Genomic DNA, 24098 nt, shown 5'->3' on the forward strand with positions numbered 1-24098 from the left:
GCAGCAGTTCGACCACGAAGGCCTGATTCATACAGTCTCCTCTGAACAGTTGATGTTGAGATGTATGTTAAATGAACTCAAGCATTTATTTGCACTACACTTTCTGAGGTGCAGTTAACACTAATGCAGTTATCTTCTGCAGCAGGGGTGACCCTGGGTCTTCCTTTCCTGGGGCGGTACTCACGAGAGCCAGTTTCATCATAGTGCTTGATGATTTTTGCAACTGCACTTTTCCTGATTGACTAATCTTCATGTTTTAAAGTAATGATGCACTGTCATTTCGCTTTGCTTATTTGAGCTGTTCTTGCCAGAATATGGACTTTGTTTTTTTAACCAAATACAGCCATCTTCTGTATACCACCCCTACCTTGTCACAACACTACTGATTGGCTCAAATGCATCAAGAAAAGAAATTCCACAAATTAACTTTTAACAAAGCCAACCTGTTTTCCAGGTGACTACCTCATGAAGCTGGTGGAGAGAATGCCAAGAGTGGCTACTTTGAAGAATCTCAAATATATTTTGATTTGTTTAACACTTTCTTGGTTACTACATGATTCCATATGTGTTTTTTTTCATAGTTTTGATGTCTCCACTATTATTCTACAATGTAGAAAATAGTAAAAATAAAGAAAAAACCTTGAATGAGTAGGTGTGTCCACACTTTTGACCGGTCCTGTACATTCGTCAAGGTGTCTGCATGTTGGCACGTCTTGCAATCTTTTCCGAGGCCTGGTCTGTCGTGAGCAGTATCCTGAGCCTACAACTTTTTGAAGTAAAAACTTTGATCCAAATTGAGGTTAGTGATCGCTGTTCTGATGTCCAGAAGCTCTTTTCAACAATGTCGGAAACATTATGCCCAAAAAGTTCAGATCAGGGCCATGAAAACAATGGAACTGCAGCTATCCATTGCAGCGCCATTCTCTAAGCAGGGGCTCACAAGGGAGATGGGGGAAAAGCCATTCAATCCTTTTACAAAGGAAAAGTGACACCAGCTCAAGAGCAGGTAATTCTGGTTTCCCAGCCTGAGCAGGCCCAGGTGAAGAGAAGCTGCCCTAATACCAGTAGGCTGAAGGCCTGGGACAGGTTCATGTGATGTGGGTGTATAGATGCTAATCACATTTCCTAGCAAGCTAAAGGTGGTAATTATTCTTAAAACCTGCTTCCTTCTCACAGACGGAAAAAGTTATGCTTTCTGATTAACTAAAAGGAGAAGTGCCAAGATGAAAAATACAATGGAGAAGAAGCCTGGGCAGGAATTCAATACAACTTAGTAGAACCATATGGATACCAGTTGCTGCCAAAATAACTCCATAATTTCAGCATGTGATCATCATAAGCAATGTTTTAATATAATTGTAGGCCATAGTCTGAAGCAAGAAGGGGGGAGGAGACATCCGAAGGCATCATGAAGTAGAATAGCTTTTGCTTTCTCTAGGTGTAGAGTGAAAGACTCGGACAACGCATGGCATTAGAAAATAAGACTATCCCCACAGTTTTACAAAACCTATAGCTTACATTTTGAGTTTTTAGTATCGCAGTAAGTCTTTGTTATTTGACATGCCACCAAGTGTGACAGAACAAACAATGAAAAGGGAACCAATTAACTAACTATCCAACCCCTGGCCTAACCTACTGACACAGTTCTGCTACCATTACAGAGATGACGTAGTAATTAGCGGTTCGCCCGAGGAGGGATCATAAAAACACCACACATATTGGAAATCAGTTTCAGGTCGACAACAGCTAGGAAAACTCATTGATCCGATGTCATTGAAAATACATGTCCTGGGGAGAATTACAGATCCACACCATAACATCTAGGAACGCTAAAATCAAGTAATCCATAGAATCAGAATGAGTCCCAAATTCCACCCTAGCCAGTCACTCACAGCCTAGGACATTAAAAGGGGTCAAAGACAGAAAGACCTATTGTTTTCGAAAGACAGGGAGGGCACTGAATCTCCCTATGTGCGTCATCGTCATACAGTAACTGAACAATGAATGGACACAAAACACCCCAGAAGGTGGAGGATGTCCACGTTCACCACTCCACACTAACCTAGTTCTCTTCCCAGCATTGCCCATCTAAATGCCTGGGTTATTAGAACACAGCCAAAAGGCAACTAAAGATGATTAACCCGAGAGAAGGAGATTTAACACGTCAACCATTCGTAGTTCAGTACTAATCTATTACAATACAAGAAGAGGGGAACAAGTTGGCACTGCACCAGTCACACAGACAAGAGAGATATTTAAAACTGCAGCCATAGGCCTACTGGCATGCCTCTTTAAAAACTGTATCCATGCTGCCATGTCTCTTGGAGCCCTTTGTCTATCCTGAACTCAGCTTCTTTGGACACATAGTGAGTTTGACACCTGCTCTGGTGCTCTATGCAGTGCTAGCGGGGTCACAGAAAACTGGCAGGTCGATGGGTCTGCCTGCCTCAGCCTGGACATTCAGCGCCTGCCAATGCCTCCCAGCCTTTCAGGCCCTCTCTCTGCCAGCCTTCCTCTCCCCCGGCCCTCAGCACCCCGGCCTGTTGGCACTTGCTGTGATAACTCATTGATCTGACAACATCAATGTGGATGCACTCTCCTGGTCCTCCCAGCGCCATCCTGCCAAAATCTGCTGCCCTTCCTGCCGTTCAGTTCCCATTGACAGCCCCCAACAATCTATTTCGTTCTCCTCCTCTTCTTGAGTGGCTCAGTATCTTCTTTCAGGATGGTTCATCCACTTCATGTCCTTCAGATACTCTGGTTTGCGGTGAGGGTGTCCTGCGAGTTATAGACAAGAACAGTTTGTCCAAGCTGATACAGGACATGTCAGTTCCACTGCTGTTTTGTACACCGCACATCACTATCAAATCAATACATTGTCGTTTTCTGTTCGTTAACAAAAATGGACCAACGTGCCCTCCAGATCCATGAGCTTTACCAGACTGCCCAGGAGGGTGAACGAGACATTCCCTACAGAAACGAACACACCTCAAGCCAAGGAGAAACACCATATGTTTCCAGATAGATCAACCTTTCCAACGTCGCAGCAGCGTCTGCATTTCAAAGCTGTAAAAGCAGTGACGACCTTCTCTGCATCATGTAGGCCTGTAACAAAAACACTGAGACCACCGCATTTCTGTGACGCTGCCTGACAGATGTCTCCTCCACTATAAATATAAGGCTGAGCATCGGTTTGGCTACAGATGTGACCAACCATACTGTGACAGGACATTATACTTAAGACTGGATGTGGATGCCCTCAATGAAACGTCATTAGCCAGACAATGTAGGCCTGTGTTATGAGAAAGCCTTTTGGACATTTAATATAGCATTGATTGTTTGAATAAAAAAAATAACAATTATAAACTGACTCATATCAACTGTCAGCCCTCCAGGAAATCTACAGCACCCGGTGTCACAGGAAGGCCAAGAAGATCATCAAGAACCTCAGCTACCCGAGCCTCCACACAGCCTGTTCACCCGGCTACAATCTAGGAGGAGACTGTACAGGTGCATCAAAGCTGGGACACGAGAGACTGAAAAGCAGCTATCTCCAGGTCATCAGACTGTTAAAACTGTCACCACTAGCCGACCTCCTATATGAATAGGTGTGTACAGCAGTAGTTATATAGCATGAGTCTTGACTAGAGTATATACTCTTGTAAAGTGGGTAAATACATGAGAGAAAGTATGTTTATATTCTGGCCTGATATTCTGATATTGCTTGTTGTGATAGCCAAGGACAGTTGCCCAGAGAGAGTGGGTCAGGACCAGAAAGAAAAGGAGAGAGGGAAGAAGAGAGGTTGGGGAGAGCGGACGGAGGGAGAGCTTTTTACATTTGTGTATATTATTTATCATGTATTGCTAGATATTACTGCATTGTTGGAGCTAGAAAACAACCATTTCACTGCACCCGTGATAACATCGTCAAATCTGTGTAAGCGATCAATAAACTTTGATTTAATGAGTAGAACTTTTAAGTTAAATCACATATGACTGAAGGGAGTCGCTCGCTGAGCACAGAAAAGAACACTATGCTACGCTATGGACATAAAAACTATCCCTCATAATAACTGGCTTCAGGATCCATGCTGAGCCTGTTAGTCAACCTACAGCGACCACACTAAAGGGAAATTAAGGGTCAGTCCTTGTAAAAGGGTATATTTAGATGGTGATGGAGTGCTTTTTCAAAACAACACACCCTTTACCAGGTCACATGGGCTGTCGGAAGATTAAACAAAGACCATAAACAAACAGTTGAAGTAGCGGTGTGTGTGTGTAAAGAAAAAAAAAAGCAGCTCCTGCTAGTTTGGTTAACCGTGGCTCCCGGTCAAGAGAGAAACGCTAAATTGTAAAAATGTAATTACCATGTACCACCATCTTAAAAGATGAAAAGAACAAACTTTATATCACCATCTGCTACAGCTAAATTACAACGACAAGGTTTGTATGAACACGGTTGGTCACCTAGAAAAAGGAACTTAGAGGGGGTAACCATTCCATTTCCCTTCCTTGTATTTATGGCTCTAGGGACCTTCTACAGCGAGACAGATGTGTGTTGTCTATGACCATCACAGCAACATGGTACAGTTCACACCCAGTGTGACCGCCTGTTGCTATTCAGAGCATTCTCCCCACCACGTGGAGCGCCATCCTGATCCCTGTTAACGCCAACGACTGGTCTGTCCTTCACAGGGTGCTTTCACAGGGTTCTTCACAACCTCAGAGGTACCAATAAGAAAAGAGTGGTAGCTAGTGCACAATTTGAAACTTAGTTCCCCCTGCTGCTATTGGACCTGGTCACTCTTGGAAAAGAGATTATCTCAATGAGAAAAAACCCTGTATAAATAAAGATTAAATAAAAATGTAAAAATAAAGCAGTGGTCAATGGCATTCCTAGTCGATCACCAACATTTCTGTAAAGCAAAAAAAAAAAAGCCTTGGGTTCCTATTTTTATTTATATAATTTTTTAAAAATTGTGCTAGCACGGGGAAGGCAAATTGTACCCATTTTGAACCACTTCATGTGTATAAAGGTGGAACTCTTCCGACCCGGCAGGCCCAGAGAGAAAATCAAATGCACTTATAGGCCTACCGCTGGTCAATCAGACAGCTCACCGTGTCTGCAGTTTCCTCGTACCATAGGCTGCAAAAAGAAGTCTCCAACGCACATCAAGGTTGATACTAAGATTTCAAAACCATGACTCGAGAGACAACGAATACAGCAAATAAGTTGCTATTATGACTAAATTCACATTTAAGTTATTCAGCCTTGTTCAACAATTTTATAAGCCATAATATGTGCGTTATCCCTACTTCCACTCATTCTACAACCAGCACTGCAGCTGCAGTGAATGAGTAGCAAAGTGTTTTAATAAGCACAATATTATTTGCGTTGTCTTTAAAAACAAATAAAAAAAATTAAACTTTTAGTCAAGGAATATTTCACTTTCGTTGATCATGGAAGTAGCAACGAATTGGTGCATGCTCACTCAACTGTCCCTCAAGACAACAACAAATGATCTATTACTAGTGTGATCCTATATCCATTTTTCTTAAATAAATATAATTTCAAAATGGTCAAGAACATTGGCAGGGTAATTCAAGCATAGCCAATATGCAGTGAATGTAATTGGCCCTATAGTTTACTGCACACACCTCGTTGCTACAGAACTGTTAATTGGTTAATGCCGCATAGGCCTGTGTTTTTTTATTTTTAAGTCAAGTAAAAAGTATCTGAGCGGTAGATCTCGGCCTGCAGTTTGACTCAGTGTTCCACTCAGCTAAAGTTCTTACTTCCTGTGCAGTACCGCCTGGCACTTCACCACAGCGAAAATCTAAAATGGGCTTTAAAAATGGTACCTCAGAAAAGCCCCTTAACAGCACCACTAATGCATGGTCTCTTATTGAACTGAGACCGGAGTGCGATTCAGAGAGGAGAAATCCCCCCAAAAAATAATTTTAAAAAAAGGAGGCAAAAACAGTATTAGTTGGTGCTTGAGTAATTATCGGTAGGTCACTAGCTAGCATTCATAGAATACCCCATTGGCTAGTCCTAGGTGTATTTTCTTAGAGACTAATGTAATCTGTAACAGAGCTCAGGGCATACTCTGTCCGGGACCAGGGACTATTTTAGGAGCTGTGAAAGAGCAGAGGCAGCCCTGAGACCTTGTGCTGCTCCTGGTTGTGATAGCTAAGGGCAGGTGTCCAGAGAGTGTGGGCCGAAGCCAGGGAAGGAGGGAGAGAGGAAGGAGGGCCAGGGAAGGAGGGAGAGAGGAAGGAGGGCCAGGGAAGGAGGGAGAGAGGAAGGAGGGCCAGGGAAGGAGGGAGAGAGGAAGGAGGGCCAGGGAAGGAGGGAGAGAGGAAGGAGGGCCAGGGAAGGAGGGAGAGAGGAAGGAGGGCCAGGGAAGGAGGGAGAGAGGAAGGAGGGCCAGGGAAGGAGGGTGGGGAGAGGAAGAGAGGGTAAAGGAAGGGAGCAGGGGAGAGGCAGGGAGAGTTATTTAACTGTGCAAGTCAGTTAAGAACAAATTCCTATTTACAGTGACGGCCGACCACGGCCTAACCCTAACCCGGGTGACGCTGGGCCAAATGTGCGCCCTGCCCTATGGGACTCCCAAACACGGCCGGTTGTGATACAGCCTGGCATCAAATGCTTCTAGCACTGAGATACAGCGCTTTAGACCGCTGCGTCACTCGGGAGAGAGGGGGATCTGCGGTAACCTTGGTGGACAACATTGCTTTCAGATCCCAGGCAGAACCAGGCACTGTCCTCACTCCCACTGCTCGCCACGTGTACTGTGTGTCTTGGAGACGGTCTTCATCAGATCTCCCCCGTCTGGTTCATAGATAAATCACACACTGCAGGATGTGTTGCTATTAGGAGGTTGAGACACGTTAATAGCTAGTCATTGAATAATTCCACATCTGACTTTCTCTAACACCAGAATGCAGAAATGCCCAAGTACTGTTGGCTAATATACAAAAATAGATCACATCAGAATTAGAACAATATTGGCTGTTTTGATGCCTATTGTGAAAATGATATTGCCTGCACTGTAGATTTCAGCTAACTACATATTATTCCACCTTTTAAATTACTCATTGTTTACCTGTGGATGCCCAAGGAGTGGCAGGTATCCTAGTGGTTAGATCGTTGGACTAGTAACCAAAAAGGTTGCAAGATCGAATCCCCGCGCTGACAAGGTTCAAATCTGTCGTTCTGCCCCTGAACAAGGCAGTTAACCCACTAGGCAGTCATTGAAAACAAGAATTTGTTCTTAACCTACTTGCCTAGTTAAAAAACAATTTAAATAAAAAAAAGGAGCCTCTTTCTATAGCATCTTCACCTGTGTCACCATTTTCGCCATATTTAACATGTAATGTCACTAAAAATGGCCCTGGTTAAAACCCTTAAGGCCTAGTGTCCCCCTCACTGAGCTGCACCACTGGGTCCAGGCTCTTTAACACCCTCTTTTCCTCATCTTTAGCAACTGATTTCATGGTCTGATTTAGTTTCCCAGAGACAAAACCTCCTTAGGAGTCCTCTGCTGTGAAACTACCAGCACCCACTGCTCTCAGAACACTTCCAGCCTGTCCTCCTGAACTTGGCTCACATGGGGGGGAAATACTAATTTCCCCACTTTCAAGGAAGACAAATAAAACAAAAACATTCCTCCGACTCACACTGCCAATCTAACTTGGCAATCTATGGTGTACTGAGGAACGCTCAAAGAATACTGTAACTGTAGTGTGCTGGCTAGGCTGCTAGCTATACTGCAACTGTAGTGTGCTGGGTAGCTATACTGCAACTGTAGCATGCTGGCTAGGCTGTTAGCTATACTGCAACTGTAGCATGCTGGCTAGGCTGCTAGCTATACTACAACTGTAGCGTGCTGGCTAGGCTGTTAGCTATAGTGTAACTGTAGCATGCTGGGTAGGCTGCTAGCTATACTGCAACTGTAGCGTGCTGGGTAGGCTGCTAGCTATACTACAACTGTAGCGTGCTGGGTAGGCTGCTAGCTATACTGCAACTGTAGCATGCTGGCTAGGCCGCTAGCTATACTGCAACTGTAGCATGCTGGCTTGGCTGTTAGCTATAGTGTAACTGTAGCATGCTGGCTTGGCTGTTAGCTATAGTGTAACTGTAGCATGCTGGGTAGGCTGCTAGCTATACTACAACTGTAGCGTGCTGGCTAGGCTGTTAGCTATAGTGTAACTGTAGCATGCTGGGTAGGCTGCTAGCTATACTGCAACTGTAGCGTGCTGGGTAGGCTGCTAGCTATACTGCAACTGTAGCGTGCTGGCTAGGCTGCTAGCTATACTGCAACTGTAGCGTGCTGACTAGGCTGCTAGCTATAGTGTAACTGTAGCATGCTGGCTAGGCTGCTAGCTATAGTGCAACTGTAGCATGCTGGCTAGGCTGCTAGCTATAGTGTAACTGTAGTGTGCTGGCTAGGCTGTTAGCTATACTACAACTGTAGCGTGCTGGGTAGGCTGCTAGTGTAACTTTACGTCCGTCCCCTCGCCCCGACCTGGGCGCGAACCAGGGACGCTCTGCACACGTCAACAGTCACCCTCGAAGCATTGTTACCCGTCGCTCCACAAAAGCCGCGGCCCTTGCAGAGCAAAGGGAACCACTACTTCAAGGTCTCAAAGCGAGTGACGTCACCGATTGAAACACTATTAGCGCGCACCACCGCTAACTAGCTAGCCATTTCACATCGGTTACACTAGCTATATTGTAACTGTCGTGTGCTGGCTAGGCTGCCCTTGAGGAAGGCAGTTAAACCCTACATTCAGGGGCATAACTTTCTAGAAGTATTACATTGAAAATATGGCAAATAGGGAGTGGCAATTTCGTCCCCTAATATCCTCAGTAATTTTTACATCCAAGTTGTCTGACCCCAGTGGCTTGTCATTGCTGATAGACAATTTTTTCACCTCTTCCACACTCACTTTATGAATTTAAAATTACAATGTGCATCTTTCATAATTAAGTCAGATATACTTGGATGTGCTGTGTCAGTGTTTGTTGCTGGCATGTAATGCTTAAGTTTGCTAATCTTCCCAATGAAGTAGCTGGTAATATCAGTTTGTTTCGTGATGAATGAGCCATCTGATTCAATGGAGTTTGCCTTTTTTCCCCCCAAAAAAATGTAATTTAAGGTGCTCCAAAGCCTATTACTATCATTCAGGTTTGTTTCATATTGTGGTTTCCAATTTTTTAGGCATATTTCTCAATTTGCAATATGTTTGCCAATCGGTTGTGCGGACTTAGCAGTTGGTGGTCTATAGCAGCTTCCCACCAGAATGGGTTTTAGGTGGGGCAGATGAACCTGTAGCCATATTACTTCAACAGTATTTAACATGAGATCTGTGGTTCTGAATATAAAACAGCAACACCACCATTAGCATGTCATTTGTTACTAGATTTCATGAACTTTGTTTCTTCAGTAACATATGTTAACGTGGGCTATTTTGGGCACTTTTCTTCTGGGATGCTTACTTGTTTTCATTGCTTTACTGGGAAGCTTCGCAGAAGTAGATATGCTCATGTTATTTATGTTAGTACAGGGTGAGCTGCACACAGTGGACTTCCTACCAGGGCACACCGCATCAGTGCTAACAGTGTACATTTGCTTCATTGGCACATGACTAATGCATACAATGGCTGTAGGATCAGCAGAGGCATTCAGGGCAGATAGAGGGACGTAAATTGGGTTACTTACATTGTGTCTACCAACGCCCCTGGTGTAATATACATATTCTGAAGCATTATGATGACTCAGCAACACAATGGTAGGGATTAACTGAGCTGAGCTGGGCTTGGGTCATTGATAAGTCATTTTCTCAACGCAGCCTTATAATGCAGTGAAAGGATCCAGGAAACCAAGTGATTTGGGTGGATCCCATCCTCCTTATAAAACATGTTTTGTTTCAAAAAAGGTATCGAGAAAAAAAAGGTATCGAAATAGTCAACAAAAAGTTACACCCATTGAGCTGCAAAATTCACGTAGCCAGTTGTGAAGAGAAAAAAAAATCCTGCTAAAGTGTTCAATGACACGATTCAGAGAGGGCACAAGGACCAGATATTATGGGTATTTTATTAGTGTCTAGCAGAGAGTCAATCAGCTCTTTAAAAATCGAGTTTCAACTGTTCAGAGCTGCCCTTTATAATGTCATTAAAACCCACATGGACTACGATAGCATTGATGTCCATGTCCTGGTGTAGTACATTCGGGAGCAGCTTAGTAATGTCATTTACTCCAGCTCCGGGACAGGACATTTTTGCACCAAGAACGGTCACATTTCTTACCATGGAGCCGCCCAAAATCTCAGCTAGCGAGAAGGATGAGGAAATCTGCCTATTCCCACGCTTCGGAGAACCCTCTTTTGACAGGCAAGAGGCAGGATAACTTGAGCACGTTGCTCCCGACAGATGGAGAAGCCCCGATTGATCCAGAACAGGAACGGAAGGTTGCCGAGGTCGAAATCGTAGTAGTGGGCACCGCTGCCGCAGACACAGGCACCCCCAGTGACAAAGGTGCAGGAAGATCAGGCTCCAGGATGGCCAAACTATTCATTGTTTGCTTATCAATGACACAATCTGCCATTTTCAAGTGGAAAGGGCTACTGCTAAGCTAAGCAAACATCTTTAGGTCTCCGAGTCCCCTGTTACATCAGCCACTTTCTAGGTAGGCGGCGTAGTCCTGCTTATGGAGGTCAGGGTCCAATTGAGCCAAATACTTTAAAAACACAAAACGCTGAAGAAAAAAAAACACACCATTGCAGAAACGTCACATGTGAAAATAATCGAAATCAAGAGAAAACAAGTCAGAAATCAACAGGTGATAAACACAAGTTACACCACAGGAGAGCGGACAGACACATCAAGCCCATTTCAAGCAACATAAAGGAGGGGGGGGGGGGGGGGGGGTCCCATGGAAGCTCCCAAGGAAGAGGGGGTCAAAGCTTTAGAGGCGGTTTGGGAGGAAATACATCTTAATTAACTCATTGGGACAAAAGATAAAGAAACAATAACTTGATTATGAGGATAGATAAAATAGAATAACAAAAATAAGCAATTCCAAAGTAAAAAGGGGAGGAGCTATAAAAATCACCCAGGTGTTTTTCAGATCATGCGGACCATAAGAGAGAAGCTGTGCAGCATTTGGAGGCTTGAGAAGCATGCAGCATTTGGTGTTGCAGCATGCAAGCCCACACAAGGTTTTTGTCCTGACCTGTGGCTCCTCAACGAGTCGGCTCTACTAGACGAGAGGCTCCTTCTTTGAGAGAATTACACAATTCTCAAGCTATAGGAGAGAGAGAAGACAGTTATGATGATGCGGTACTGTAGATATCTCCAAGTGATGTGAAGAAGCCTGTCAGGATAGAAGAGATGGGAAGACTGTACAATACATCCACTGTCACCCCAGAACATGTAGAGTAATAAATATACCACACACACACACACACACACACAATAACAGACAGCATATGGAAAAAAAAAACAATCCATAACACAATACACTGCAGAGTAGTTTGATCATTAACTCAAAACACAGTAACAGACTGTACGACATTGAGAGGATTCAGGGAAACATATAATACTTCTGTGAAATTACATGTTGGTTGCCTGCTGTGTATGTAGTTTTAATGACTTTTCATTACTAAATATATAAATCATATAGCCTGGTCCCAGATCAGTTTGTGTTTGGCATGACAGACTATAGGCATTGGAAAGACCGTACAAAACAGATCTGGAACCAAGCTAATAACCATACGAAATAAAGATCATCTTTGTATAGGATAGGATAGGACGGACAGAACACTACAGACTAGAAAGGACGGACTTGGCCTGTCAGTTCTGAATCTTTACATTAGAGTAATAACATTATCCACCCTTACAAGAGTCTGAGGGGAAAATGTCAATCAGTGTGCATCTCTTCCTACAACTCCCACCAGCTGTAGGCTTTGTGTGATTAGCAGCCAGGGGAAGCTCTATTCAGAGCCTGAGAATATACTGAGATCCCTCTAACCCCCATGACAGCATCTTTAATGGTATAGTCTCTTATGGCTACCTAATTGGTTGTGTAGGAGAACATATTATAACGCTCGAAGAACATAAACAGTACTAAAATAATAAACAATAAAAAAAGATATACATCTCCTGGGAAAGTTTGATGCTTTAACATATTACAGCCATTAGTTTGTCAAATCAAATCACAGATGTGATGTAAATATTTTCCCATGGCACAGCAATGTCAGTGGCATGCATTACCATTTTGAAAACAAAGAATATTCTGAATGTGCTTCAAAGAAAGTTCTACAATAGTTTGATGAATAAAAATGTATTCTCTGAAATAGGTGCAAACAAATAAATAATTCACACAACATCTTAAAAATGTTTCTTTCTGGCTGCAATTGAAGCAGAATTAATAAAAGAAGACGAAAGAACGTAGAACTCATTTCTACAGACAGATGGTGAAACCTCCACTCACAACACTTTCCCTGTGTATGCTTCCCAATCCCCTATACGCAAAATTAAAGCACTTCAAAAGAGTGAATGCATTTTCCCCCCCTTTCAAGAGAACAGGAGCTAAGCCCTGCCTCGCTGCACTCAACTCAAAATATATCATTAAAACCTGTCTCACAAAAAAAAAAAAAAAAAATATGGGCTCGCCTATTGATTTAACCTTTGATGGTTTAGATTCTAAAGCACAAAATGCTCAGGTGTAAACATGAAGCTAGACATGAAGCTAGACACAGCCACATTAGATTACCCTCTTTGGACCTCACACTCTGAACACATTCATATATTTTGGCAAGTGGGTGTTAATCTCATGAATAGAAAAATATATTTAAAAAATGACAAGGAAACTTGGGGCGGCAGGGTAGCGTTGGACTAGTAGCCGGAAGGTTGTAAGTTCAAACCCCCGAGCTGACAAGGTACAAATCTGTCGTTCTGCCCCTGAACAGGCAGTTAACCCACTAGGCCGTCATTGAAAATAAGAATTTGTTCTTAACTGACTTGCCTAGTTAAGTAAAGGTAAAATAAAAAATAAAAAAAAGATTTAAATGGTAATGCCAGTTTTTTTAAAGGTCTATATAAAAGAAATATGATGAGATGAAACTCAAAGAAGAAGGGTTTCCATTGTACTGCATGACCCTCAGCCCCCTGGCAATGCAACCGGGATCATTATCCCATGATAAGATACAATCTTCCAGACAATTGAAATCAGGTCACAGAATTGAACCCAAACATTGAATTAATTAGCCTTTGTTGGATGAGTTACTGTACAAAACAAAAAGGACAATGTATCAAGTCATGCAGAGAATTGGGCGCATAAAAACAATAGAATAAAATGTATATAATAAAAACATACAATTTTTATGGCTTTAAAAATGGAGGACAATGGACAATGTCCTGTCCATTTCAAATAGCCTATATTGCACACAATGCATTGCAGAGAGGCTACTGGGGAATTCCTTTGCGATTCAAAGTTCTGTCAGTGTATATTCAAATTCGCGTAGAGTATGCATCCGCCACTGAACTTTGACAATGTTTTTAAATCTAAACTCAAGTCTCAGTTAAAACAGTCATCACTTACACATTATCTTGGTTTCAAGAGCGTTGTGACTTATTTGGGTTATTTACACCAATACCTTGAATATCCTTCCTTCCTTCCTTCCTTCCTTCCTTCCTGTGGCCTTAGCAAACCGTCACAACAAAGACAGCAACACCCCAAATAAGGTATCGCCCTGTACTGTGTCCCACTCCCTCAACCCCATGATCACATCATTGATAGTTTGTGAGGAGATGACATGGCACCAAATTGATGAGCTATAGGTTAGGGGTCACATCCCCCTCTACATACTGAGGAAACAAGCTTCACTTGACTCCCGCAAAACGTGGCACCGGCTCCAAACATCTCAATTGAGCGTTGACTGACCAGTGCCACGGACACATAGACCCCTGCCCCGCCCTGGTGTCACAGAGGAAGTCAGGGTGTCACGGGGTCCACATCTCTAATTGATGAGTGATGCTGAATAAGAGGCGCCATTTCACTTTTAACAAATGGCCTACTTCACAACAAACGTATGGCAAACAGTGATAGAAATGTGATAGAAATCACTGGGCCGTGACACCTGATTTCAAGTCGAACGCTCCTTATAGGACACATCACTGCACTCTATACTCCTTTGTAAACTGGTCATCTCTGTATAGCCGTCGCAAGACCCACTGGTTGATGCGTATTTATAAAAATCTCTTAGGCCTCGCTCCCCATCTGAGATATCTACTGCAGCCCTCACCCTCCACATACAACACCCGTTCTGCCAGTCACATTCTGTTAAAGGTACTCAAAGCACACCCACATCTCTGGGTCGCTCGTCTTTTCAGTTTGCTGCAGCTAGCGACTGGAACGAGCTGCAACAAACACTCGAACTGGACAGTTTTATCTCCATCTCTTCACTCAAAGACTCAAATCACGGACACTGACAGTTGTGGCTGCTTTGTGTGAGGTATTGTTGTCTCTACCTTCTTGGCCTTTGTGCTGTTGTATGTGCCCAATAATCTTTGTACCATGTTTTGTGCTTCTACCATGTTTTATTGCTACCATGTTGTCGTCATGTTGTGTTGCTACCATGTTGTCATATGATGCTGCCATGCTATGTTGTCTTAGGTCTCTCTTTATGTAGTGTCGGTGTCTTGTCGTGATGCGTGTTCTGTCCTATATTTTTAGATTCTTTTTTATTTTTAATCCCAGCCCACGTCCCTGCAGGAGGCCTTTTGGTAGGCCGGCATTGTAAATAAAAATGTGTTAACTTCTTATGGCTGCAGGGGCAGTATTGAGTAGCTTGGATGAAAGGTGCCCAGAGTCAACGGCCTGCTCCTCAGTCCCAGTTGCTAATATATGCATATTATTAGTATTGGATAGAAAACACTCTGGAGTTTCTAAAACTGTTTGAATGATGTCTGTGAGTATAACATAACTCATATGGCAGGCAGAAACCTGAGAAGAAATCCAAACAGGAAGTGGGAAATCTGAGGTTTGTCGGTTTTCAACCCCGCCCCTATTGAATACACAGTGGGATACGGATGAAGTTGCACTTCCTAGAGCTTCCACTAGATGTCAACCGTCTAGAAACTTGAATGAGGCTTCTACTGTGTTGTGGAGCCGGATGGGAGCTCTTTGAGTCAGTGTTCTGGCAGAGAGCCAGGTCCTGGTCACGCGCATTTCACATGATAGCGAACTGCGTTCTATGGCTTCTCTACAGACATAGGAATTCTCCGGTTGGAACTTTATTGAAGATTTATGATAACATCCTAAAGATCGATTCTATACTTAGTTTGACAAATTTCTTCAACCTGTAATATAACGTTTTGAAGTTTTCGTCCGACGTTCGGATGGACCAGCACGAGCGTTTGGATTTGTGTACTAAACGCACTAACAAAAGTAGCTACTTGGACATAAATAAAATGGACATTATCGAACAAATCAAGCATTTATTGTGGAACTAGGATTCCTGGGAGTGCATTCTGATGAAGATCGTCAGAGGTAAGGGAATATTTATCATGTGATTTCTGTTGACTCCAACATGGCGGATAATTGTATTTATTTTCTGGGCGATGTCTCAGATTATTGCATGGTATGCTTTTTCCGTAAATTGTTTTGAAATCTGACACAGCGGTTGCATTAAGGAGAGGTATATCCATATTTCCATGTCTAACAATTGTATTTATTGACATTTATAATGAGTATTTCTGTAAAATGATGTGGCTCTCTGCAATATCACCGGATGTTTTTGGATCTAGTGAACGTAACACGCTAATGTATATAAATATCAACTTTATCAAACAAAACATACATGTATTGTGTAACATGAAGTCCCATGAGTGTCATCTGATGAAGATCATCAAAGGTTAGTGATTCATTTTCTCTCTATGTGTGCTTTTTGTGACTCCTCTCTTTGTCTGGAAAAATTGCTGAATTTTTCTGTGAGTTGGTGGTGGCCATACACAATCGCTTGTGGTGCTTTCGCTGTAAAGCCTATTTGAAATCGGACACTGTGGTGAGATTAACAACAAGATTACCTCTAAAACGGTATAAGGTACATGTGTGTTTGAGGAATTTTAAATTATGAGATTTCCCCTGCACTTTCACTGGCTGTTGTCATATCATCCCATTAATGGGATTGCAGCCCTATTAACTGACTTGCCTAGTTAAATAAAAGGTTAAATAAATAGGGAAGTAAAGTTCAGATCTTCTGTAGGTAGTCTGATGGATATAGTCTGCAGATATAGTCAGTCTATGCCTTGATGAATCTCTGAGCCTGCCCTATAAGAGAGAGAGAGAGAGGAAGCAGGTGGAACACATGGGCATATTAACTACCAGTCACACTCAGACAAACCACGAAGCATCTCAGACAGCAGCAGGCTGGTGCCCAACTCCTGAGCCTTGGCTTCTTTCTCTATATCTGACTTTCCCCTGACACTGATATGAATACACTTCACACGCATGGTGGACTAGCTGAGACCGACTGGGGAACGCCACACATTCCCTGGCCATGTGGCCTTTCCAGTAAAGATATCACCAATACCCCCCCCCCCACCCCGGCCTGCTCCACATTCTCATCTGTGCTCTCATGCTTAAGGTTCAGTCCCAAATGGCACCCTATTCCCTACTACTTTTGACCAGGGCCATTTGGGACACATCCTACCAACATCCACACTCCCCTGACAGCCCTGTCAACATGCTGAAGAGTGGGGGAGGGGAGAAAGAGAAAAGAGGGGCGGGTACAAGCCACGGAGAGAGAATGGGGATTGATAGAGAAGAGGAAAGGGGGGGGGGGGTGGGGAGAGAGAGAGGCTGTGGGCGAGTTGGCGTCCTCATAGGTTTACTCCTAGCAGAACTCGGCTAGGCGAAGCAAAAGGACTTCGGCTGAAAAACGAGTAAAAAAACAACAATATTACTGTTTGTCCTTAGAGCAACATAGCCAGTAACATTTCCTCAAAATAGTCTGAATTAATCTAAGGTAAATCAAGAAGGTCTTAGTTGCGCACTCGAGCTAAGATGTTTGGTGCAGTACTTAAAGTGAAAAAAGTGCATGAACCAATGCTAATACTAATGCACTGGGGCGGCAGGGTAGCCTAGTGGTTAGAGCGTTGGACTAGTAACCGAAAGGTTGCAAGTTCAAACCCCCGAGCTGACATGGTACAAATCTGTCGTTCTGCCCCTGAACAGGCAGTTAACCCACTAGGTGACTAGGCAGTCATTGAAAATAAGAATTTGTTCTTAACTGACTTGCCTAATAAATAAAACTGCAGCCCTAGCTGCTCTCCTCTCTCGTTGAATGACAGTAAACACTTAATTGCAACACCTGAAACCTGTTCATATTCTCAATCAACAAAATGGGGCACAGACTTCAGCTATAGCTGAAAACACCCTTTCCAAACACAAAAGTCGTAGAGGTGGGGAACGCCACCTGGCCATGTGGCCTTTCCAGTAAAGATACCACCAATACCCCCCCCCCCCCCCCACCCCGGCCTGCTCCACATTCTCATCTGTGCTCTCATGCTTAAGGTTCAGTCCCAAATGGCACCCTACTACTTTTGGCCAGGGCCATCCACACTCCCCTGACAGCCCTGTCAACATGGTTGAAGTCATTAAAACTCATTTTTCAAACAAATTTCGTGTTAAAATACAGTTTTGGCAAATCTACTTTGTGCGCGACAAGTAATTTTTCCAACAATTGTTTACAGACAGATGATTTCACTTGTAATTCACTACTTGTGGAAGTATTTCAAGGCCTACCTTCAAATTCAGTGCCCCTTGCCAGTGGGTCATACACTAAGTACATACAAGTTGACTGTGCCTTTGACTGTGCCTTTATACAGCTTGGAAAATTCCAGAAAATGATGTCATTTAGAAGCTTTAGAAGCTTCTGATAGGCTAATTGACATAATTTGAGTCAATTGGTGGTGTACCTGTGGAAGTATTTCAAGGCCTACCTTCAAATTCAGTGCCCCTTTGCTTGACATCATGGGAAAAATCTAAAGAAATCAGCCAAGACCTCAAAATAAATTGTAGACCTCCACAAGCCTATTTTGACTCTCTGTGAGCATTGGGGGGCTGGTTTTGTGGCTGTTGGACTTCCTGAGCCAACGCTCACAGCGAGTCAAAAATGAAATACTGCCCCCAGAGGTTCAAGAGGTTAAGGACAACAAAGTCAAGGTATTGGAGTGGCCATCACAAAGCCCTGACCTCAATCTGATAGAACATTTGTGGGCAGAACTGAAAAAGCATGTGCGAGCAAGGAGGCCTACAAACCTGACTCAACTTATTGTGTGAAGCTTGTGGAAGACTACCCGAAACATTTGACCCAAGTGAAACCATTTAAAGGCAATGCTACCAAATACTAATTGAGTGTATGTAAACTTCTGACCCACTGGGAATGTGACGAAAGAAATAAAATACTACTATTATTCTGACCTTTCACATTCTTAAAATAAAGTGGTGATCGTAACTGACCTAAGACAGGGAATTGTGTTACTAGGATTAAATGTCAGGAATTGTGAAAAACTGAGTTTAAATGTATTTGGCTCAGGTGTATGTAAACTTCCGACTTCAAATGTACGAACTGTTGTTGGACGCAATGCGGAACATATCCCAAACCACGTGGATCGAAGCAGTCTTGAAGCGTGGACTGCTTCGATCACGTGGATTGGGATATGTTCCGCATTGCGTCCAACAACAACATTGACGAATACGCTGAGTCGGTGAGCGAGTTCATTAGAAAGTGCATTGATGATGTCGTTCCCATAGCAACTATTAAAACATTCCCAAACCAGAAACCATGGAATGATGGCAGCATTCGCGTGAAACTGAAAGCGCAAACCACAGCAGTCAAAATTCTTGGTGTGTCTGAGGCTTTAAAGAGTAAACCGACTGAGTTCCCACTCTCCTCCCATCAGATGCCTCTGCTCTTGGCAGCTTCGAAGAGCTGGATAACCTTGCTCACAGAGATTGAAAAGGCTTTGTCCCAATGTAATACAGACTAGTTTAGGAGTTCAACTTTGGATCAGCAGATGTTTTTTATCTGACTGTTTGGTGATTAGGCCTTGCTGGGTAGAGGACTGGTCCATCAGGTTTTAAATATGTGTACTCGCATGCAACTAGCTAGTCCTTGCTGTGTAAACTACATTTGGAGTAATCTACGTAAGCGTTTCTGTCCTAGATTCTGTCCCCATCGGTGCAATGCAGCCAACCAACACTTGAGTAAAACAACAAAACAAAATTACTGGGTGAAATCCCACTGCTCACAATCAGCAAAGAGGTGTACCCAGAGGACTATTGGTTTCTGATCTGCACTGTGCACTGGGGTGGATTACAAAGGTTTGGGTTTCAACAGAAATAATCCCTGTCTACAAGCCAAATCTAGCTTTAGAAACATCACAACAGAGGGAATGGTGCATAACAGCAAGGCTTTATTTACAATCTGGGAATACTTGAAGCAGATCGTTTTAAAAAACAGCTTCCACAACCAGTTTAAGATGTGACTAATCTCTCGACTAACAATGTGCACATGGAATTTTTCCAAATGGGGTAGGTTGTTTACTTGGAACTCAAGGTTATTCTAATACTGTGGTAGAGTCATATATTTATACAAGATTCACATTTTATTAGAACAAAAAAATGACTGTCATGCTGGAAGTAATAGAATTTAGTTTCCTCAAGACAAACTAATCAAGACGCTCCATCTTCCTACAAAGGCCTCTAGCTACTGGACTGTTAATAGTTGGGGAGTTGCCTTCCATCAGATTTCACATACTTACTGGGATGTCAGCTGATGTAATTGTTTGCTGCTGGAAAGCATGCCAGATAAAAATGAGATGGGATGTGTTGGGATGGGGGGGGGGGGGGGGGGGTTCAGCAGCAACAGCGCTGATCAGAGCTGCATGAATCTTAAGTAGTCCCATGTTGAGGGGGTCTTTGTTCCCAGACCACTGACGGGGGACACTCTCCCACTTTTCTTTTCCCTTCCTTTTGGCAGGAACATTTATCATTCTTCCAAACGAACAATTGTGCTACAACACTGACCAGCACAGGCAGAACAATGAACTACTAAATCTGGGGCCTCCGTCACCCCCAACGCTGGTTGCTAAGAAACCTTTGATCTGTTGGACAGCTTGTCAACAAACTCATCACTTACTTACTGAACTCAAAACCAAAGTTTTCATTCTGCACACATGTAGAAATACAGGCAGTCTTAAATTGTTATACAAAAACAGGCTGGTAAAGGCTTAGCTAGTTTTTTTTTTTTTAAGGATCTGCCTCAGTACCAAAATGATCTGTTGGTTTTCAGCAATATTTTCTATGATTCTACATGTATTCAAACTTTCAAAATTAAACTGTGTGCTGTAAGCCTACCACTGATGCAGAGGAATGGTATCAATCTAGGGCCTGTGGATGAAACCAGTCCAACTCTACATACCCTAGCCTTGAAGGGGTTAACTTCTTTCTGTCGGGGTGCTGCGTGAGTGTGTGTGTGTGTGTGTGTGTGTGTGTGTGTGTGTGTGTGTGTGTGCTGATCACAGCTGTAACCATTGAGAACGGCATCGCTGACTCTGTGCACACTGCATTGCTCCAGTAAAGTAAAACTTACCGCACTATTTACCTGTATGGCATCAATGCAGGCAATTTATCTCAATCTGGATTTTTGACAGTGGTGCCAACAGACCCGGTCAAGCTACTGAATAAGTAGATAGATTCTTACACATGGACGAACGCTTCACGGCAGCGTCTTTTCCGTTTGGTTTGTAGCTACACTATAGATACTTTTGTGTATGTGTATGTGGATCTCTTCAAATTAGTGGATTCCGAATCACTTTTCACCATATGGCATTCCGACGGTCTCTGGGTTCGGCTGATGCCAGGAGAACGCAACCTGGCCCAATGCATAGGGCCAACTGTAATGTTTGGTTGAGGAAGAATAATGGTCTGGGGCTGTTTTTCCATGTTCGGGCTAGGCCCCTTAGCTCCAGTGAAGGGAAATCTTAACACTACAGCATACAATAACATTGACAACTCTGTGCTTCCAATTTTGTGGTAACAGTTTGGGGAAGGCCCTTTCCTGTTTCGGCATGACAATTCTCGAGCACATAGCGGGGTCCAAGATCGGTGTGGAAGAACTTAACAGGCCTGCCCTGACCTCAAACACCTTTGGGATGAATTGGAACGCTGACTGTGAGCCAGGCCTAGTCACTCGACATCAGTGCTTGGATCTCACTAATGCGCTTGTGGCTGAACGGAAGCAAGTTCCCACAGCAATGTTCCAACATCTAGTGGGAAAGCCATCCTAGAAGAGTGGATGATTTGGGGGGGGGGGGGGGGACCAACGCCATATTGACACCCATGATTCTGGAATTAGATGGTTGACGAGCAGGTGTCCATATTATTTTGGTCATGTAGTGCAGCTACAGCTTGTTTGGCCAGTTGTGTCAAGTCACTCCGGGTCACACTGGCTGTGTGCAGAAAGTAGTGCATTACAACTTTTCCCCACTGATCTTTGTCGACAATTAAATTCAGGGCAGAAATGTTGTTGGGAGCAGTATCAACAATTTTTCGATTCTCCATGGCCTCAAATCAAATTGTATTTCTCACACTCTCCGAATACAACAGGCGCAGTAGACTTTCCCGTGAAATGCTTACAAGCCCTTAACCAACAATGCAGTTCAAGAAATAGAGTTAAGAAAATAATTTACTATATAAAGTAAAATGACATAATAACTAGGCTATATACAGGGGGTACCGGTACCAAATCAATGAGCAGGGTACAGGTTAGTCTAGATAATAAACAGCGAGTTGCAACAGTGTAAAAACAAGGGGGGGGGTCCATTTAAATGGTCCAGTGGCCATTTGATTAATTGTTCAGCAGTCTTATGGCTTGGGGGTAGAAGAGGTTCAGAAGCCTTTTGGACCTACACTTGGCACTCCGGTACCACTGGCAGTGCGATAGCAGAGAGAGCGGTCTGACTAGGGTGACTGGAGTCTTTGACCATGTTTTGGACCTTCCTCTGACACCACCTCCTAGTATATAGGTCCTGGATGTCAGGAAGCTTGGCCCCAGTGATGTACTTACGTTGTATCTCTCAAAAAGGTTGCAATAGCCAGGATTATCTACACATACTGAGCAGTTCATGTTATAGACAGAAGCGTGCTATATGGCAGACCAAGCCGAAACTCATCTCTCAGCATAACAAGCCCATCCATTATCTCAGCTAATCATGCCTAGAGCAGGAAGGTTCCTGACATTTTCCGTACCTAAACCAACCAGAAACTTTACATTTTATTTGCATTTACAGACAGCACACACATTTGTTATTACGGCAAATGAAAGTTCCAGAAGGCATTTCTGCCCCACAACACATTAAAAAAATGTTAAAATGCCTCTCCTGTGAAGTAGTGACGTGCGACAGATGCCTAGCTTCTTGAAACAAGCCGCATATTCATTCTCTCCCTATCCCAGTTCCCACTTGCTTCAAGATGTCCACCCTTGTTCCTGTACCTAAGAAAGAATAGGTAACTGAACTAAATTACTAAAAATCGCCCCATAGCACTCACTTCTGTCATTTTGAAGTAGTCATGGGTGAAGTCCCTGTTTCAAGTTTGCTGACGACACAACAGTGGTAGGCCTGATTACCAACCATGCTGAGACAGCCTACAGGGAGGAGGTGAGGGCCCTGGTGGAGTGTTGCCAGGTAAATCACCACTCCTTCAACATCAACAAAATGAAGGCCCTGATCGTGGACTACAGGAGACCGCAGAGAAAGCACAAGCCCATCCACATCGACGGGGGCCGCAGCGGAGAGGGTTAAAAAGCGTCAAGTTCCTCAGTGTACACAACACTGAGGACCTGAAAAACAGTCCTTCACACTGACAGACTGTATCACCGCCTGGTACGGCAACTGTAGGGCTCTCCAGAGGGTGGTGCGGTCAGCTCAACTCATCATCAGGGGCACACTGCCAGCCCTCCAGTACATCTACAGCACCCGATGTCACAGCAAGGCAAAGAACATCGTCAAGGACCTCAGTCACCCTTCACACGACCTTAAACAAAAAAACTGTCACTAGCCAGTTACCACCCGGTACCTTACCCTGCACCTTAGAGACTGCTGCCCTAATTTACAGTCATTGAAAACTGGGCACTTTAATGTTTTCATTACATTTTACCCAGTTTATATGTATATACTGTATTTGAGTCATGGCTCATCCTATATAACTACTGCTGTACACACCTTTTATATTCATATACTGTCCACACACACACACACAGTACTAGTCAAGTTGACACCTACTCATTCAAGGGTTCTTTATTTTTACAATTTTCTACATTGTAGAATAATAGTGAAGACAACCAAACTATGAAATAACACATGGAATCATGTAGTAACCAAAAGTGTTAAACAAATCAAAATATGTTATATTTGAGATTCTTCAAAGTAGCTACCCTTTGCCTTGACAGCTTTGCACACTCTTGGCATTCTCTCAACCAGCTTCATGAGGTAGTCACCTGGAATGCATATCAATCAACAGGTGTGCCTTGTTAATTTGTGGAATTTCTTTCCTTAATGCATTTGAGCCAATCAGTTGTGTTGTGACAAGGTAGGGGTGGTATACAGAAGATAGCCCTACTTGGTAAAAGACGAAGTCCATATTATGGCAAGAACAGCTCAAATAAGCAAAGAGAAATTACAGCCCATTGTTACTTTAAGACATGAAGGTCAGTCAATGCGGAAAACGTAAAGAATTTTTAAAGTTTCTTCAAGTGCAGTAACAAAAACAATCAAGCACTATGATGAAACTGGCTCTCATGAGGACCTCCACAGGAAAAGGAGACCCAGAATTATCTCTGCTGCAGAGGACAAGTTCATTAGAGATACCAGCCTCAGAAATTACAGCCCAAATAAATGCGTCAGTGTTCAAGTAACAGACACATCTCAACATCAACTGTTCAGAGGAGACTGCATGAAGCAGGCCTTCATGGTCAAACTGCTGCAGAGAAACCACTACTGAAGGACACCAATAAGAGGAGAT

General features: G+C 43.3%; 1 protein-coding gene across 16 annotated transcripts in view; it reads right to left on the bottom strand.

Annotated features, from left to right (window-relative positions):
* sema4d (sema domain, immunoglobulin domain (Ig), transmembrane domain (TM) and short cytoplasmic domain, (semaphorin) 4D) overlaps positions 1-24098 on the bottom strand; it is a 74976-nt gene that overhangs the window by 30901 nt on the left and 19977 nt on the right. For 10 of the 16 annotated variants that reach the window (XM_036936870.2, XM_090191453.1, XM_036936873.2 and 7 more), the window contains exon 3: positions 11241-11312. The exons of the other annotated variants lie outside the window; for them this stretch is intronic. The gene's annotated coding sequence lies outside the window, so the exon portion shown is untranslated. The remainder of the gene's footprint in view (positions 1-11240; positions 11313-24098) is intronic. 16 annotated transcript variants of the gene reach the window in all.

This window comes from Oncorhynchus mykiss, chromosome 12, assembly GCF_057628025.1.
Source record: "Oncorhynchus mykiss isolate SJ-2025 chromosome 12, ASM5762802v1, whole genome shotgun sequence".
Taxonomy (NCBI): Eukaryota; Metazoa; Chordata; class Actinopteri; order Salmoniformes; family Salmonidae; genus Oncorhynchus; species Oncorhynchus mykiss.